At 46.8% G+C, this 17,931-nt stretch overlaps 2 non-coding genes across 2 annotated transcripts; both read left to right on the plus strand.

Annotated features, from left to right (window-relative positions):
* Nucleotides 1-2,259: 2,259 nt before the first annotated feature.
* On the plus strand, nucleotides 2,260-2,332 carry trnav-aac (transfer RNA valine (anticodon AAC)). Its single transcript has one exon. It is a non-coding gene; the product is annotated as a tRNA-Val (tRNA).
* A 9,516-nt stretch (nucleotides 2,333-11,848) lies between these two features.
* On the plus strand, nucleotides 11,849-11,921 carry trnak-cuu (transfer RNA lysine (anticodon CUU)). Its single transcript has one exon. It is a non-coding gene; the product is annotated as a tRNA-Lys (tRNA).
* Nucleotides 11,922-17,931: the final 6,010 nt, after the last annotated feature.

The raw sequence follows: 17,931 nt of genomic DNA on the forward strand, positions 1-17,931 counted from the left end.
CTGCAAAAGCTTCTTTAAATATGTGAAGAGAAAAAGATTAGTGAAGACAACTGTAGGTCCCTTGCAGTCGGATTGAGGTGAATTTATAATGGGGAACAAAAGTAATGGCAGACCAATTGAACAAATACTTCAGTTCCGTCTTCACGAAGGAAGGCACGAATAACCTTCCAAAAGTACTAGGGGACCGAGGGTTGAGTGAGAAGGAGGAACTGAAGGATATCCTTATGAGGTGGGAAATTGATGGGATTGAAGGATGATAAATCCCCGGGGCCTGATAGTCTGCATCTAAGAGTACTTAAGGAAGTAGCCCTAGAAATAGTGGATGCATTGGTGATCATTTTCCAACAGGCTATTGATTCGGGTAGGTTCCTATCGACTAGAGGGTAGTTAATGTAAAACCACTTTTTAAGAAGGGAGGGAGAGAGAAAGCGGGTAATTATACACTGTTTAGCCTGAATCAGTAGTGGGGAAAATGTTGGAATCAATTATTAAGGATGAAATAGCAGCGCATTTGGAAAGCAGTGACAGGATCGGTCCAAGTCAGCATGGATTTATGAAAGGTAAATCATGCTTGACAAATCTTCTGGAATTTTTGTGGATGTAACTAGTCGAGTGGACAAGGGAGAACCAGTGGATGTGGTATATTTGGACTTTCAAAAGGTTGTTGACAAGGGTCCACACAAGAGATTGCTGTGCAAAATCAAAGCACATGGTATTGGGCGTAATATACTGACGTGGATAGAGAACTGGTTGGCAGACAGGAAGCAGAGAGTTGGGAGAAAAGGGTCCTTTTCAGAATGGCAGGCAGTGACTAGTGGAGTGCCTCAGGGCTCAGTGCTGGGACCCCAGCTCTTTACAATATACATCAATGATTTGGATGAAGGAATTGAGTGCAATATCTCCATGTTTGCAGATGACACCAAACTGGGTGGCGGTGTGAGCTGTGAGGGGGACGCTAAGGGACTGCAGGGTGACTTAGACAGGTTAGGTGAGTGGACAAATTCATGGCAGATGCAGTAAAATGTGGATAAATGTGAGGTTATCCACTTTGAGGGCAAAAACGTGAAGACAGAATATTATCTGAATGGTGGCAGATTAGGAAAAGGGGAGGTGCAATGAGACCTGGGTGTCATGGTTCATCAGTCACTGAAAGTTGGCATACAGTTACAGTAGGCAGGAAAAAGGTAAATCGTATGTTGGCCTTCATAGCTTGGTGAATTGAGTATAGGAGCAGGGAGTTCTTATTGCAGTTGTACAGGGCCTTGGTGAGGCCTCAACTGGAATATTGTTTTAATTTTGGTCTCCTAATCTGAGGAAGGACGTTCTTGCTATTGAGGGAGTGCAGCAAAGGTTCACCAGACTGATTCCCGGGATGGCTGGACTGACATATGAGGAGAGACTGGATCAACTGGTCCTTTATACATTGGAGTTTAGAAGGATGAGAGGGGATCTCATCGAAACATACAATATTCTGATGGGACTGGTCAGGTTAGATGCGGGGAGATTGTTCCCGATGTTGGGGAAGTTGGAGCAGGCTCGAGGGTCTAGATGGCCCACTACTGTTCCTAATTCTTATGTTCTTATGTTCTTATAGCAATTCTGGAAGAATAACATTGAAACGAAATGTGACCTGACACCCAGAAAGAAGTGTTAAGGTAGAAGCTTAAATGTTGCATCTCTTTCTGCAAAAAATTCCTTTCACAAACATTTCTCTGACCGAAACGGCACAAAGCAAAAATGTTCCTTTCAAAGTCATTAAACTCCCGAATTTCCATGCCCTGCGAATCTCCTGAATCAGATGCCTCTAGTTTTGCCGACTCAATCCATGTCCCTTTGCAATGTTCTGCTTCCACCCACACTATGAAATGTGCCACTAACTTATTGAATCATGGAATGGTTACAGCACGGAAGGCCATTCGGCCCATCGAGCCCGTGCCTCCTCTCAGCGAGTCCCACTCTCCCGCCCTTCCCCCATCGCACTGCAATTGTTTTTCCATCAGACACTTTTCCAACTCCCATCTGAAAGAGAAGATTGAGTCTGTCTCCACCGCCCTTTCAAGCCGTGCATCCCAGATCCTAACCACTCGCTCCTGTTCCTATGTGTAAAGTCTGGGAAACACGAGATCAATTCCTGCCACACTCACAGCCTTCCTAAAGATCGCACATTCATTCTATTCTCGTAAAACCAGCTCCTGAAGTATCGGCCAGCTGTGTCGGTTAAGGCTCTGGTTATCTTCCTAGCAACATATCAATCGCAGTGTTTCTGTAGTGTAGTGGTTATCACGTTCGTCTAACACGTGAAAGGTCACCGGTTCGAAACCGGGTGGAAACATTTTCGACATTGTTCACTTAAATATTAGAAAAAATAGAATAATTGACATTAATGGTTCAATATTAACAAAGTTGGTGTTTGTTTCTGCTGATGTTAATAACCCTTCAACTAGGCTGGAGTTTAATATTTTGATATTTCAAATAACAGTGTTGATATTTGATGTCTCCAAGATTAGAGGGACTAATTGATGTCCTGTTTCTGACTGCTCCATTTTTGATCGGGGCGGAGGAGCGGTGTGAGATCGGGGCTCAGGAGAGGCGAGGGCCCAGGGACAGCACGGGCCAGCCCACACTGCGATCTATGGATAGTCGGCACATGTGTACACACTCGGTCCATGCAGCAGAGATTGGTCTGTGGTCGCCTTGGGTAATCCTTGCCTCTGGACCAAGACCTAGCTCTGTCAATCCCGTGTGGTGGCAGGTGTGCAACGGTCACCCCACGTTAAAACAAACCACCCACAGGCATCTTCCACCTTTCAGGATGTAGTTCGGGACCTAGATTGTCAGGTCCCTCATCGAAACACCTGTGAACTCATCCCTTATTAGTGTGGAAACAAATCATGCTCGATCCGAGGGACTGCCTAATGCTATACTATTAACAAAATGCAGTGTCTCACAGCCCTGTTACATTGGCTGGTTTCTCTGTACAGTTCTGTACACACTCAAACTCTACACCGTGTCTCTCACTCCGTCCCGTTTCCAGCCCTGACGGTGCAGAAAGACCCTCTCAAAGCTACACGTTCCGGTTGCTTTCAGTTGAGTTGTGAGAGATTATTAAAGGATCCTGCATCTCACAACAGCAGATCGAAGCCGCAAACAACCCATCGACTAATCGCTCGTCCACAGCTCCACAGAGAGTGAGGCCGGGACTGTCATGTATGCAACCAGCATTGTAACCCATGTATAATCTGACCTAAGTTGTACACTGTTAGAACAATGACCATTTGGTGGTGAACTTGTTCGAGACATTCCTAACCTGAACCTTCAGGTACAAAAGGGGAAGCTCCACCCATTTCCATCACTTGAGTGCTAAGAAATAAAAGACAGGTCACAGATTGACTTTCCCTGAAGCATGGGCCTCGTGTGCATTTACACTGTATAGTAAGGACGTATAAATGGCGACGAGAAACTGGGATTTAAACCACACGAGCATGGCCACGAGCAGAACCGGCAAGAGGTTCTGTGTTAAGCAATGGTTGGGACAGAGATTCAACATTGTTATGCATCACACAGTTCTCCAGGCAGCCAAGGGCAGGCAGGCATGCCCCAATATGTAGCCAAACCCAGAGGGGGAGTTCGACAGAGAAAATGGCAAGCTGAATAGCGATTCACGTCATTGCAAGGGACAATGCGGCCAGTAATGGGGCCATCAACACCTGTTAATGGTGCACTCAAGGACAATCACGGGGCAGTCAGTGACGATCGACTGGTAAGAGACCTTTTGTTTCCAACGGCAGCTCATGTTGGAGGCATGGAGGCACACACTCAGCCAGAGTTTGCAGAGATGAGCAAAATACATGCAGAAATTGCAGAAATGAACACTGGGGGAAATCGCTGGAAGCTGAAGTTCAGCGAGTTCATGTGGAGCACGTATAAAGTTCATACCCCAGGACGCCACCGATAATGATGAAAGTGCTCCTCAATGGCATCCCAGTATCAGTGGAGCTAGACACGTGGGCCAGCCAGTCCCTGATGGGTATCAAATAGTTCGAAAAGTTGTGGGCGTCCAAGGCCAGGAGGCCAAAATTATTGCCGATTGACGCACAGCTACGAACGTACACAAAGGAGATCATTCTGGTGCTAGGCAGCGCCACTGTCGTCGTGACCCACAAGTTCGCTTGCTGTCATTAACTGGAAATGGGGCGATGTCAATGCAATTTCCTCTGTGGAGCGAGTATCATGCTCACAGATCCTGAACAAATTTGACTCATTATTTCAACCCGGCATTGGCACTTTCATGGGGGCCAAGGTAGTGATTCACATGAACCCGGTCGCCATGCCAGTACACCACAAGGTCAGGGCAGAGCCGTGCATAATGCGGGAAACGATAGAAGGCGAATTGGACCGCCTGCTAAGGGAAGGCATCATCTCGCCAGACGAATTCAGTGACTGGGCGAGCCCGATTGTACCGGTGCCCAAGGCGGATAGGTCGGTCAGGATATGTGGTGATTAGAAGGCCACCATCAATCGGGTTTCATTCCAAGACCAGTACCCGCTACTGAGAGCGGAGAACCTCTTTGCGATGCTATACGGTGGCAAACTTTTTTCAAAATTGGACCTGAACTCAGCTTACATGACCCATGAGCTGGCGAGTGAGTCGAAGAAGCTAACCACCATCACGACACACAAGGGGTTGTTTGAGTACAACAGATGTCCGTTCGGGATTCGTCGGTTGCCGCGATCTTACAATGAAATATGGAAAGCCTCCTCAAGACGATTCGACGGACGGTGGTTTTTCAAGGCGACATCCTCATCACGGGTTACGATACTGAAGAACACCTCCACAACTTGGAGGAGGTGCTACGCAGACTGGACCGGATAGAGCTGCGACTGAAAAAGGCGAAGTGCGTCTTCATAGCTCCAGAGGTAGAATTCCTGGGGAGAAGGGTAGCAGCAGACGGGATCAGCCCTACTGCCTCCAAAACGGAAGCGATCCAGAGAGCACCCAGACCCCGTAACACGACGGAGCTGCATTCGTTCCTGGGGCTCCTGAACTATTTTGGTAACTTTCTTCCCAAATTGAGCACGCTGCTAGAGCCGCTACACATGCTCCTACGCAAAGGTCATGAATGTGTCTGGGGGGACAGCCAGAAAAGGACTTTTAATAGAGCTCGCAATTTGTTATGTTCCAACACTCTGTTAACGCTATATGACCCATGTAAGAAACTTGTGTTAACGTGCGATGCGTCGTCCGATTGTGTCGGGTGTGTGTTGCAGCATGTCAATGCCAAGTGTCAGTTACAGCCGGTAGCTTAGGCCTCCAGAAGTCTGTCCCCGGCAGAAAGGGGCTACGGGATGGTAGAAAAGGAGGCGCTCGCATGTGTATATGCAGTAAAGAAAATGCACCAATACCTGTTTGGCAGGAAATTTGAGCTGGAGACAGATCACAAACCCCTAACGTCCCTTTTGGCAGACAACAAGGCCATAAATGCAAATGCATCGGCCCGCATACAGAAGTGGGCACTCACTTTAGCCGCCTATGACTACACAATTCGGCACAAACCGGGCACCGAAAACTGCGCCGATGCACTCAGCAGGCTCCCCCTCGCCACCACTGAGGGGGTTACCGAGCATGGTGCTGAGATGGTCATGGCTGTTGAAGCTTTCGGAAGTGAAGGCTCCCCCATGACAGCCCGTCAGATTAAAGTCTGGACAAATAGAGACCCGCTATTGTCTCTCGTCAAGAAATGTATCCAAAATGGGGACTGGGCAGCCACGTACAGGGCATGTCGTGAGGAAGTTAAACTATTTCACAGGCGCAGGGATGAACTCTCGATTCAGGCCGATTGCCGACTGTGGGGAAACCGCGTAGAAACCAGATGGGCAGAGAGGTGTTCATCAGAGAACTCCACAATGAGCACCCGGGCATTGTCATGAGGAAGGCAATTGCCAAGTCACACATTTGGTGTACAGGGAAAGACGCAGATCTGGAACTTTGCGTTCGCAGGTGCAACACGTTTGCCCAGCTGGGTAATGCGCCCAGGGAACCCCCCACTAGCCCATGGTCCTGGCCCACCAAGCCTTGGGCACGCATCCATGAGGACTACGCAGGTCCTTTAAAAAATGTTTTTTTGGTTGTAGTAGACGCCTGCTCCATAAGAAACATAAGAAACATAAGAATTAGGAAGAGGAGTAGACCATCTACCCCCTCGAGTCTGCTCCGCCATTCAACAAGATCATGGCTGATCTGGCCGTGGACTCAGCTCCACTTACCCACCCGCACCCCGTAACCCTTATTTCCCTTCGTGGTTTAACATCTATCTATCTGTGACTTGAATACATTCAATGATCTCGCCTCAACTGCTTCCTTGGGCAGATAATCCCAAAGATTCACAAACCTCTGGGAGAAGAAATTCGGTTTTAAATTGGCTCCCCCGTATTTTGAGGCTGTGCCCCCTAGTTCTAGTCTCCCCTACCAGTGGAAACAACATCCCTGCCTCTATCTTGTCCAACCCTTTCATTATTTTAAATGTTTCTATGAGATCACCCCTCATCCTTCTGAACTCCACCGAGTAAAGACCCAGTCTCCTCAATCTATCACCATAAGGTAGCCCCCTCATCTGCGGAATCAGCCGAGTCAATCGTCTCTCTGTCCCCTCCAAAGCCAGTATATCCTTCCTTAAGTAAGGTGACCAAAACTGCACGCAGTACTCCAATGCGACCTCACGAATACCCTATACAGTTGCAGCAGGACCTCCCTGCTTTTGTACTCCATCCCTCTCGCAATGAAGGCGAACATTCCATTCACCTTCCTGATTACCTGCTGCACCTGCAAACTAACTTTTGGGGATTCATGCACAAGGACCCCCAGGTCCCTCTGCACCGCAGCATGTTGTAATTTCTCTCTATTCAAATAATATTCCCTTTTACTGTTTTTTTTCCCTAGGTGGATGACCTCACACTTTCCGACATTGTATTTCATCTGCCAAACCTTAGCCCATTGGCTTAATCTCTGCAAATCTCTTTGCAGCCTCTCTGTGTCCTCTACACAACCCGCTTTCCCACTAATCTTTGTGTCATCTGCAAATTATTTTACACTACACTCTGTCCCCTCTTCCAGGTCATCTATGTATATTGCAAACAGTTGTGGTCCCAGCACCGATCCCTGTGGCACACCACTAACCACGGATTTCCAAATTGAAAACCACCCATTTATCCCGACTCTCTGCTTTCTGTTCGCCAGCCAAATCTCGATCCATGCTAATACATATCCTCTGACTCCGCGTAGCTCTATCTTCAGAAGTAACCTTTTGTGCGGTACCTTATCGAATGCCTTTTGGAAATCTAAATACACCACATCCATCGGTACACCTCTATCCACCATGCTCGTTATATCCTCAAAGAATTCCAGTATATTAGTTAAACATGATTTCACCTTCATGAATCCATGCTGTGTCTGCTTGATTGCACTAAGCCTATCTAGATGTCCCGCTATTTCTTCCTTAATGTTAGTTTCAAACATTTTCCCACCTACAGATGTTAAACTAACCGGCCTATAGTTACCTGCATTTTGTCTGCCCGCTTTTGTAAACAGAGGCGTTACATTAGCTGCTTTCCAATCCGCTGTTACCTCCCCAGAGTCCAGAGGATTTTGGAAGATTATAACGAATGCATCTGCTATAACTTCCGCCACCTCTTTTAATACCCTAGGGATAAATTTCCTCAGGACCAGGGAACTTGTCTACCTTGAGTCCCATTAGCCTGTCCAGCACTACCCGCCTAGTGATAGTGATTGTCTCAAGTTCCTCCCTTCCCACATTCCTGTGACCAGCAATTTCTGGCATAGTTTTTGTGTCTTCCACTGTGAAGACCGAAGCAAAATAATTGTTTAAGATCTCAGCCATTTCCACATTTCCCATTATTAAATCCCCCTTCTCATCTTCTGAGGGACCAACATTTACTTTAGTCACTCTTTGCCGTTTTATATATCGGTAAAAGCTTTTACTATCTGTTTTTATGTTTTGCGCAATTTTAATTTCGTAATCTATCTTTCCTTTCCTTATTGATTTCTTAGTCATTGTTTGCTGTCGTTTAAAATTTTCCCAATCTTCTAGTTTCCCACTAACCTTGGCCACCTTATACGCATTGGTTTTTAATTTGATACTCTCCTTTATTTCCTTGGTTATCCACAGCAAGTTATCCCTTCTCTTACTGCCCTTCTTTTTCACTGGAATATATTTTTGTTGCGCACTTTGAAAGAGCTCCTTAAAAGTCCTCTGCTGTACCTCAATTGTGCCACCGTTTATTCTGTGTTCCCAGTCTACATTACCCAACTCTGCACTCATCCCACTGTAGTCCCCTTTGTTTAAGCATTGTATGCTCGTTTGAGACACTACTTCCTCACCCTCAATCTATATTACAAATTCAACCATACTGTGATCACTCCTTCTGAGAGGATCTTTTACTAGGAGATCGTTCATTATTCCTGTCTCATTGCACAGGACCAGATCTAAGATAGCTTGCTCCCTTGTAGGTTCTGTAACATATTGTTCTCAGAAACAATCCTGTATGCATTCTATGAATTCCTCCTGCAGGCTACCCCGAGCGATTTGATTTGACCAATCAATATGTAGGTTAAAATCCACCATGATTACTGCCGTTCCTTTTTCACATGCCTCCATTATTCCCTTGATTATTGCCCACCCCACCGTCAAGTTATTATTTGGGCGCCTATAAACTACGCCCACCAGTGACTTTTTTCCCTTACTATCTCTAATCTCCACCCACAATGATTCAACATTTTGTTCATTATAGCCAATATCATCTCTCACAGCTGCCCTGATGTCATCCTTTATTAACAGAGCTACGCCACCTCCTTTCCCTTCTTGTCTATCTTTCCGAATTGTCAGCTACCCCTGTATGTTTAATTCCCAGTCTTCGCCACCCTGCAACCACGTTTCTGTAATGGCCACCAAATCATACCCATTTGTCATGATTTGTGCCGTCAACTCCTTTGCTTTATTTTGAATGCTGCGTGCGTTTAGGTAAAGTATTTAATAATAGTTTTTAATCTATGATTTTTAGTTTTGACCCCTCCTGCAGCCCCTTTATATTCATACATATTGTCCCTTCCTATTACCTTGTGGTTCACACTTACCCCAGTGCTGCTCTGCTCTGTTGCCTCCTGCCTTTTGCATTCTTTCTTGGGGTCCTTTTTATCTGCGCTCTCACCCACTCTAACTAGCTCAGAGCCCTCTCCGGCGTTCTGAATACTCCTCGCATTGAGGCACCGAGCTTTCAGGCTTGCCTTTTTATTCCACTTTGACCCTTTAGAATATTGATGTACAGTGGCCATTTTTGGTTTTTGCCTTGGGTTTCTCTGCCCTCCACTTTTACTCATCTCCTTTCTGTCTTTTGTATCTGTCTCCATTTTGTTTCCCTCTGTCTCCCTGCATTGGTTCCTATCCCCCTGCCATATTAGTTTAACTCCTCCCCAACAGCACTAGCAAACACTCCCCCCTAAGGACTTTGGTTCAGGACCTGCCTAGTTACAGACCGTCTGGTTTGTACTGGTCCGACCTCCCCCAGAAACTGTTCCAATGGCCCAGGAATTTGAATCCCTCCCTGCTGCACCACTGCTCAAGCCACGGATTCATCTGAGCTATCCTGCGATTCCTACTCTGACTAGCACGTGGCATTGGTAGCAATCCCGAGATTACTACTTTTGAGGTCCTACTTTTTAATTCAGCTTCTAGCTCCATAAATTCATCTCGTAGGACCTCATCCATTTTTTTACCTAAATATTTGGTACCAATGTGCACCACGACAACTGGCTGATCTCCCTCCCTTTTCAGAATGTCCTGCACCCGCTCCAAGACATCCTTGACCCTTGCACCAGGGAGGCAACATACCAACCTGGAGTCTCGGTTGCGGCCGAAGAAACGCCTATCCATTCCCCTTTAAATCGAATCCCCTATCACTATCGCTGTCCCACTCTTTTTCCTGCCCTTCTGTGCAGCAGAGCCAGCCACGGTGCCATGAACTTGGCTGCTGCTGCACTCCCTTGATGAGTCATCCCCCTCAACAGTACTCAATGTGAGGCCAACGTGATATCCGCTACACTGCAGCCCATCAAAGGGCGAGAAACCACTGAATATAAAGGATGAGCTCACAAATATCAGGGGCAGTGCAGACTGGTCAATGTCAAACCCTCATTTCTTATTCAGCAGTGGCATGAATGGGAGTCAGACGCAACAAAATTTGATTAAAGATACAAATACAAGCAACACTTGCAAATCTTTTCAGTGTAAAATTCTTTCACTTTATTTGAAATGCTACAGCGTTGAATCTGAAAATACGCATGTTGGGATTTTATCTTTACTACTGATTGTATGTTGTGTGCCCGGTAGGAATAACCGGTGCTGTTAAATTTGATAAAAGTTGCCCCAGATTCGTGGTGTCATCGGCAATGAGGATTTTGAACCAGAAAGCTATAATACAGTGAGTAAAATGGGATATGGTTTTCGAGTTAAGATGCAAAGCACAGGACAAATGATTGAAGTATGGACTGTTCCTGAGTTAGCATTTGTTTGATTGTGCAAAAGTAGGTGAGGGGTTAATTACTGATGGTTTCCCGTGAAAGCAAGAGAAAACTTTAAGAAGAAACCATACGGTGCCTGTCAGGTGAGCGCTGCTTGTGATACCTGGTGGGAATGGGCCGAGATTTTAAAGCCCATTGTATTACAGAACCTTCATAGAGGCGAACATCTCCAGCTCACTGTGTAGGTCTCATGGTGCAATGGTAGCGTGTCTGACTCGAATTCCGAAGGTTACGTGTTCAAATCACGTAGTGGTCACTGCTCTTTCGGATATTGTTCTTCCAGAATTAATATTTCCTTTGCTGTTTGGCAATAACCAGACCCTTGCTCCAAGGGCTGTCTCATTGTTTCCAAAGTGTCAGGCGGAGAATTATTTTTATTTAAAAAAATACTTTATCCAAACCAGGTTTCCTGATGGTCTCGTGGTTAGGATTTAGTGCTTTCAACGCCACGGCACGGGTTCGATTCCCGGTCAGGGAAATTGTACTTTTAATTCAAAACATTATAAAAAAATAGTTCATCTATTTTACACATTTTTATGCATCTCCTGTGTAAAAAAAAATGAAGCATTGATTTAAACATCATTAATTAATACATAAAATTCTATTGTCATATGATATATTTTGCTCTGAGCATATGAGGAACTTTTCTCCCGATCCCATTGGGTTTAATTCTGGTAATCTGGTGCTGAAAGTGGAGATGTTTCCGCAGTGTACCGTAAATCATAGACACCATCAGAGGCAGTCTCTCGGGATCGAGGAGGACTTGCTTCCATCCCAAAGTGAGTCCTTTGATGGCTGAACATTCCGATACGAGAGCCACAGACCCTGTTACAGGTGGGACAGACATACGTCGAGGGAAGGGGTCGGTGGGACTGGTTTGCCGTGTGCTCCTTCCGCTGCCTGCGCTTGGTCTCTTCATGTTCCTTGCGTCTAGAGTCAAAGAGCTCAACGCCCTCCCAGAAGGACTTTCTCCACATCCGGCGGTCTGCGGCCAGGGCCTCCCAGGTGTCAGTGGAGGGTGTCCTTATAACGTTTCCCCTGTCCTCCTTTGGCTCGTTTACCCTGAAAGGAGCTCCGCATAAAGACGTAAATATAAACACGTAAGGATGAGGGGCCGGAGTTGGCCATTCGGCCCCTCCAACCTGGTCCACCATTCAAGAAGATCCTGGCAGTTCTTCAACAGCAAGTTTAAACATCTGGGGCGGAGCCAACAGGCGCCTGGCTGCAATGAGTGATAAAAACCTGCTTTGCATGGAAGCCTGGCTAGCTCAGTCGGTAGAGCATGAGACTCTTAATCTCAGGGTCGTGGGTTCGAGACCAACGTTGGGCGATTTCTTTTCATTTAATGTTGCTTTAATGGAAAACCTCTGACCGAAACGGCACAAAACAAAAATGTTGCTTTCAAAGTCATTAAACTCCAAAATTTCCACGCCCCGCGAATCTCCTAAATCAGATGCCTCCAGTTTTGGCGACTCAATCCATGTCCCTTTGCAATGTTGTGCTCCCAGCCACACTATAAAATGTGCCACTAACTGATCGAATCATGGAATGGTTACAGCACGGAAGACCATTCGGCCCATCGAGCCCGTGCCGACCCTCAGCGAGTCCCACTCCCCGCCCTTTCCCCGTAGCCCTGCAATTGTTTTTCCTTCAGACACTTATCCAACTCCCGTCTGAAAGATAAGATTGAGTCTGCCTCCACCGCCCTTTCAAGCCGTGCATTCCAGATCTTAACCACTCGCTGCTAAATGGCCATCTCCTGTTCCTATGTATGAAGTCTGGGAAACACGAGATCAATTCCTGCCACGCTCACAGCCTTCCGAAATATAGCACCGTCATTCTCTTCTCGTAAAACCAGCTCCTGAAGTATCGGCCAGCTGTGTAGGTTAAAGCTCTGGTTATATTCCTAAGGTTGCTTTAGACACAGTGTTTCTGTAGTGTAGTGGTTATCATATTCACCTCACACGTGAAAGGTCCCCGGTTCGAGCCCCAGTGGAAATTGTTTTTTGGAGAATACTTTTGCTGTGAAATACGTTTAACAAAAGTCGCCCCAGGTTATTTGTCGCATGAGCACTGAACATTTTAAACCAGTCTCCAACATACAGAGTGAGTAAAGTCAGATAGGGGAGAAAACTTCATCAATGATTCAAAATCCTTAAATAATTAAAGTTCAGTTATTGAAGTTTCCACTGTCCCTCAGTAACAATTCTACAACACAACGCTGTCGGTTAATGAATGGGGCATAAAACAAATAATCTTCACCCATCCCCATCCCCCGGCACACAGTTTAATTAGTTGCATGTCATTATTTTAAAGATTTTGGATGGAAGAATTATTTTCTGAATTCGTACTCCCTCTGTGAGCGCCGCATCACGAAACGAGCAGGAAACACATTAAAGAGTTTACCACAATTGCTGACATTTCTTTGCTTTTTTCTTGTGTTTTTTCAGCTCTTCGTCCTTTTCAGCTCCTGACTGCGGATATTGCTGTGATTAAACCTGAACACAATGCAATGTCTGTCTCACTGTTTCCCCGGTGTCAGGTAGAGATACGCCTGCTGCCCTCATTTATTGCATGTGACAGGACACAAAAGTTCAAAATCAACCTGCAGGTGGCCACACACAGCACTGAATAGTCAGGATGGCCGAGCAGTATGCGGTGCTGTGTTCAGATCACTGTCTCCTCTGGAGATGTTATTTTTGCACCAAAAACTAATGTGCGATAAAATGGAACAAGAGCAGTCCGGGGTGCATTGCCACATGATGTAAGCTACCTCGGACCCGGACCAAAGCTCCCCGGACACCGTGCACAAGCTCAGGAAAACAACGGGGGAGAGGATATCCCGGCCACTGGGTCTTCCAGTGAAACTGAACAAGTGCCCGGTCTGAAACATTCCAGAGTAATAACTTGCAACTGGAGATTTTAACAGTCCGGATGGCCAAGCGCTCTAAGGTGCTGTGTTCAGGTCCCATTTTCCTCTGGAGGTGTGGGGTCAAATCCCACTCCTGACATTCAGTGTTTTTAATTGCAAACTCATTTGTTTGGACACCACTCTCAAGTGCTTTGGGACATCCATCGAACTTCATAAAATGACCCCACTTCAATTACAAACAATGATATCAAAGTTACTTCTCAAACCGGGAATCGATCTTGGGTGGCAGTAACGAAAGGAATGGTTTTGTCAAGCATTGAAATGTGCCATATAAATATCTCGCACTGCTCATTTAAAAACACGGTTATAATTTGTTTCGTTGCAAAAGAAGGCAGGCTCGAAGGGCCAAATGGCCGACTCCTGCTCCTGGTTCTTGTGTTCTTATACAGAACACAGAACATATGATAAAATGATCAACTCTCCCTCAGTTCGCATTTTGTTCATTGTGCAAAAGAAGATTATGGGTTCATTAATGATGTTTTCCTGTGAAAGCACCATAAAAGTTTAAGGACAATAATTCACCCAACATGGGGCTCAAACCCACAACCCGGAGATTAAAAGCCTAATACTCTACCGACTGAATTAGCCGGGCCTGCTTCAGGTGCATCTTCCTGTCGCTGATTGCTGCCAGGCGCCTGTTGGCATCGCCCCGTGGCTTTATCTCGAGCTTTATCTCGAGCTTCAAACCACGATACCGGTACTCCTGAATTTCAAGGCTTGTACGGAGATCAATCATCAAAAGCCGTGTCATTAACCACAGCTGGGCCGTCAATTTTCTGATTGCAAAGTGCTTTCAGTCCTTGTCAATATCTCTTGACTATTTGCCGATGTTACCCGATTCTGTCGGTCTCTCTGGCTCTTTAATCTGTGTGTGGTCACCTGCATGTTGATTCTCGATGAATGCCTGTGTTTGTGTCTTCTACAACAATAGAAAATGTTTCTTATATATTTCTTACTTTCTCTCCAATGCCTTGATATCCTTCCTAAATTGTGGTGCTCAGAACTGTAAACAGTTCTCCAAATGAGGCCTAAACCGGGATTGAAAAGGTATGGTACAACTTCTTCGCTGGTGTCCTCTATTTCACTTCATATAAAGCCAAGGGCCCTGTATTCTTTTTAAACAACTGAGTAACTTATCTACCCAGCTTCAAAGATTTATGTGTGTAAATCACGCAATCCTTCTGCGTCTCTTTTAACACAATACCATTTAGTTTCTGTTTTCTCATATCACCTCCCTTTGTTTCCCAGACCTTACACACAGGTACAGGAGGAGGCCCATTCACCCCCTCGAGCCTGTTGCACAGGAACAGGAGGAGGCTATTCAGCCGCTCGTGCCTGTGACACAGGAACAGGAGGAGGCCCATACAGCCTCTCGAGCCTGTTACACAGGAACAGGAGGAGATCCATTCAGGCCCTCGAGCCTGTTACACAGGAACAGGAGGAGGCCATTCAGCCGCTCAAGCCTGTTACACAGGAACAGGAGGAGGCCATTCAGCCCCTCGAGCCGGTTCCGCCATTTAATGAGATCATGGCTGATCTGTGAGCAAACTCCATATACCCGCCTTTGGACAATCTTCCTTAATACCTTTGATCAAAATGCGATGTAAAATGAACAACTGACCTAGCACGAACTGCCCTTTGCAGAAGGGAGTTCCAAACCTCTCCCACCATGTGTGGGTTGGAATGTTTCCGAATTTCACTCCTGAAACGTCTGTCTCTAATATTTAGTCTATGGCCCCTAGTCTGGGACTCCCCAACCAGCGGGAATCATTTATCTCTATCTACTATATCTCTTCCCTTAATATCTTTGAAAATATTGATCAAATCAATGCTCGACCCTCTAATTTCCAGTGGGTGTAATCTCATATCTTAATTTAAACCTTGGAATCCAGGTATCATTCTGGGAAACCGACACAGTGCTCTCCCCAACGCCAATATAGCCTTCCTAAGGCAAGGCCAGTGAAAACTGAATCAAGGGATGGGTCTTACTAGATTTAATCTGATGGTTTCCAGCAGGCATTTGGTAAGGTCCCACACATCATCATCATCATCATCATAGGCGGGTCCTCGAACGAGGAAGGCTGACTTCCACATGGGTTCACAGGTGTTTCAATGAAGGTCCCGATGTTCCAGTTCTGAACTCCAATCAAAGGGTGGAAGATGCCTGTGGGTGGATTGTTTTAACGTGGTGTGACAGTTGGACACCAGCCACCACACGGGCTTGACAGAGCGAGGTCTTGGTCCAGTGGCAAGGGTTAACCAGGACAGCTGGAGTCCTGCTCTGCTGCACGTCATAAAAACACAGGTCGCTGTTTTGTGCGTGGGCAGGCAGGAACATCGGCGGGACCCAGGTACAGCGGAGGAGCGGGAAGGTCAGTGTGGAGGAACGGTGAGAGGTCGTGGTGGAGGAGCGATGAGAGATCGTGGTGGAGGAACGGTGAGAGGTCGTGGTGGAGGAACGGCGAGAGATCGTGGTGGAGGAACGGTGAGAGATCGTGGCGGAGGAGTGACGAGAGATCGTGGTGGACGAACTGTGAGAGATCGTGGTGGAGGAGCGGTGAGAGATTGTGGCGGAGGTGCGGCGAAGGTTAAATACAAGGGATGTTGGCAGAAATCAAAGTTGAGGCAACGAATGTGTTGTGTATCTGTAAAGCATGCACTCCCATGTTCCACCATCAGGGAGTTCATCCCCTGAAGTGCCAAGGGCTCCCAACACCCCTTGGGAGCATTGTATTTAAGCCGGCCCCTAAGGCCAGTTTCTCACTCTAGAGTGTCTTATTAAAGACTGAGGTCGCTGTTACTTTAACGTCCCTGTGTGCAGCCTCATCTGTGTTAGGAACACAATAACTGGCGTCGAGAATACGAATCCAACACAAAGATGCAGCAAACTGTAGGCATCCTGGAGAAGTTCTCGACGGTGAGGACTGGGAAGTCTATGTCGAACGGCTAGACCAGTACTTTGTAGCCAACGAGCTGGACGGAGAAGGAAGTGCTGCAAAAAAGGAGAGTGATCCTCCTCACAGTCTGTGGGGCTCAGACCTACAGCCTCATGAAGAATGTTCTGGCTCTGGGGAAACCCACAGGTAAGTCGTATGAGGAGGTGAGTACACTGGTTCGGGACCATCTTTACCTGAGAGAGAGCGTGCTATGGCGAGGTATCGGTTCTATACGTGCCAGCGAACTGACGATCAGGAAGTGGCGAGCTACCTCGCCGAGCTAAGGCGACTTGCAGGATAATGTGAGTTTGATGACTACCTGGAGCAAATGCTCAGAGAATTTCTTGCACTGGGCATTGGCCACGAGACCATCCTACGAAAACTTTTGGCTGTAGAGACACCGATCGTCAGTAAGGCCATTGCGATAACAGAGGTATTTATGTCCACTAGTGAAAACACCAAACAAATCTCTCAGCACACAAGTGCTTGCAATGTTCATAAATTAACTGGAACTGTGTTTGTGAGCAGAAATGTACAGGGCAGAACCCACGAATCTGCAACTGCCAGCAGGCCTCAGGTGACCCAGATGACTCAGAGTCCCCAACAAAGGATGAGTGCAAGGCAATTCACACCTTGTTGGTGTTGTGCAGGCTTCCATTCAGCCTATTCATGCCGCTTCAAAGGGTATGTTTGCAAGAGCTGTGGAACAATTGGGCATCTCCAACGAGCTTGCGAATGAGCTGAAAGCTCTGCAAAACCTGCTAACCACCATGTGGCAGAGGAAGATCGGTCCATGGTGGATCAAAGCAATTTCGAGCCTCAGAGAGAGGAGGCAGATGCTGAAGTACACGGGGTGCACACATTTTCGACGAAATGTCCACCTATAACGCTAAATGTAAAATTGAATGGCTTACCCGTAACCATGGAACTGGACACTGGCGCTAGCCAGTCCATCGTGAGTAAAAAGATGTTTGAGAGACTTTGGTGCAACAACGCATTCAGACCAGCCCGAAGACCCATCCACACGAAACTGAGAGTGTACACCAAAGAGCTTATCACTGTCCTGGGCAGCGCCATGGTCAATGTCACCTACGAGGGCACGGTGCACGAACTGCCACTCTGGATTGTCCCGGGAGATGGCCCAACACTGCTTGGAAGGAGCTGGCTGGGTAAAATCTGCTGCAACTGGGATACCATCCGAACGCTATCACATGTCGATGAGGCATTATGTACCCAGGTTCTGAACAAATTTCCTTCCCTTTCTGAGCCAGGCATTGGAAACCTTTCCGGTGCGAATGTGCGGATCCACTTTGTCCCAGAGGCACGACCCATTCACCACAAGGCGCGAGCGGTACCTCATATGATGAGGAGAGAGTGGAAATCGAGCTGGACAGGCTGAAACGCGAGGACATCATCTCCCCAGTGGAATTCAGCGAGTGGGCCAGCCCGATTGTTCCAGTACTCAAAAGTGA

Source organism: Pristiophorus japonicus, unplaced genomic scaffold (assembly GCF_044704955.1).
Source record: "Pristiophorus japonicus isolate sPriJap1 unplaced genomic scaffold, sPriJap1.hap1 HAP1_SCAFFOLD_315, whole genome shotgun sequence".
Taxonomy (NCBI): domain Eukaryota; kingdom Metazoa; phylum Chordata; class Chondrichthyes; family Pristiophoridae; genus Pristiophorus; species Pristiophorus japonicus.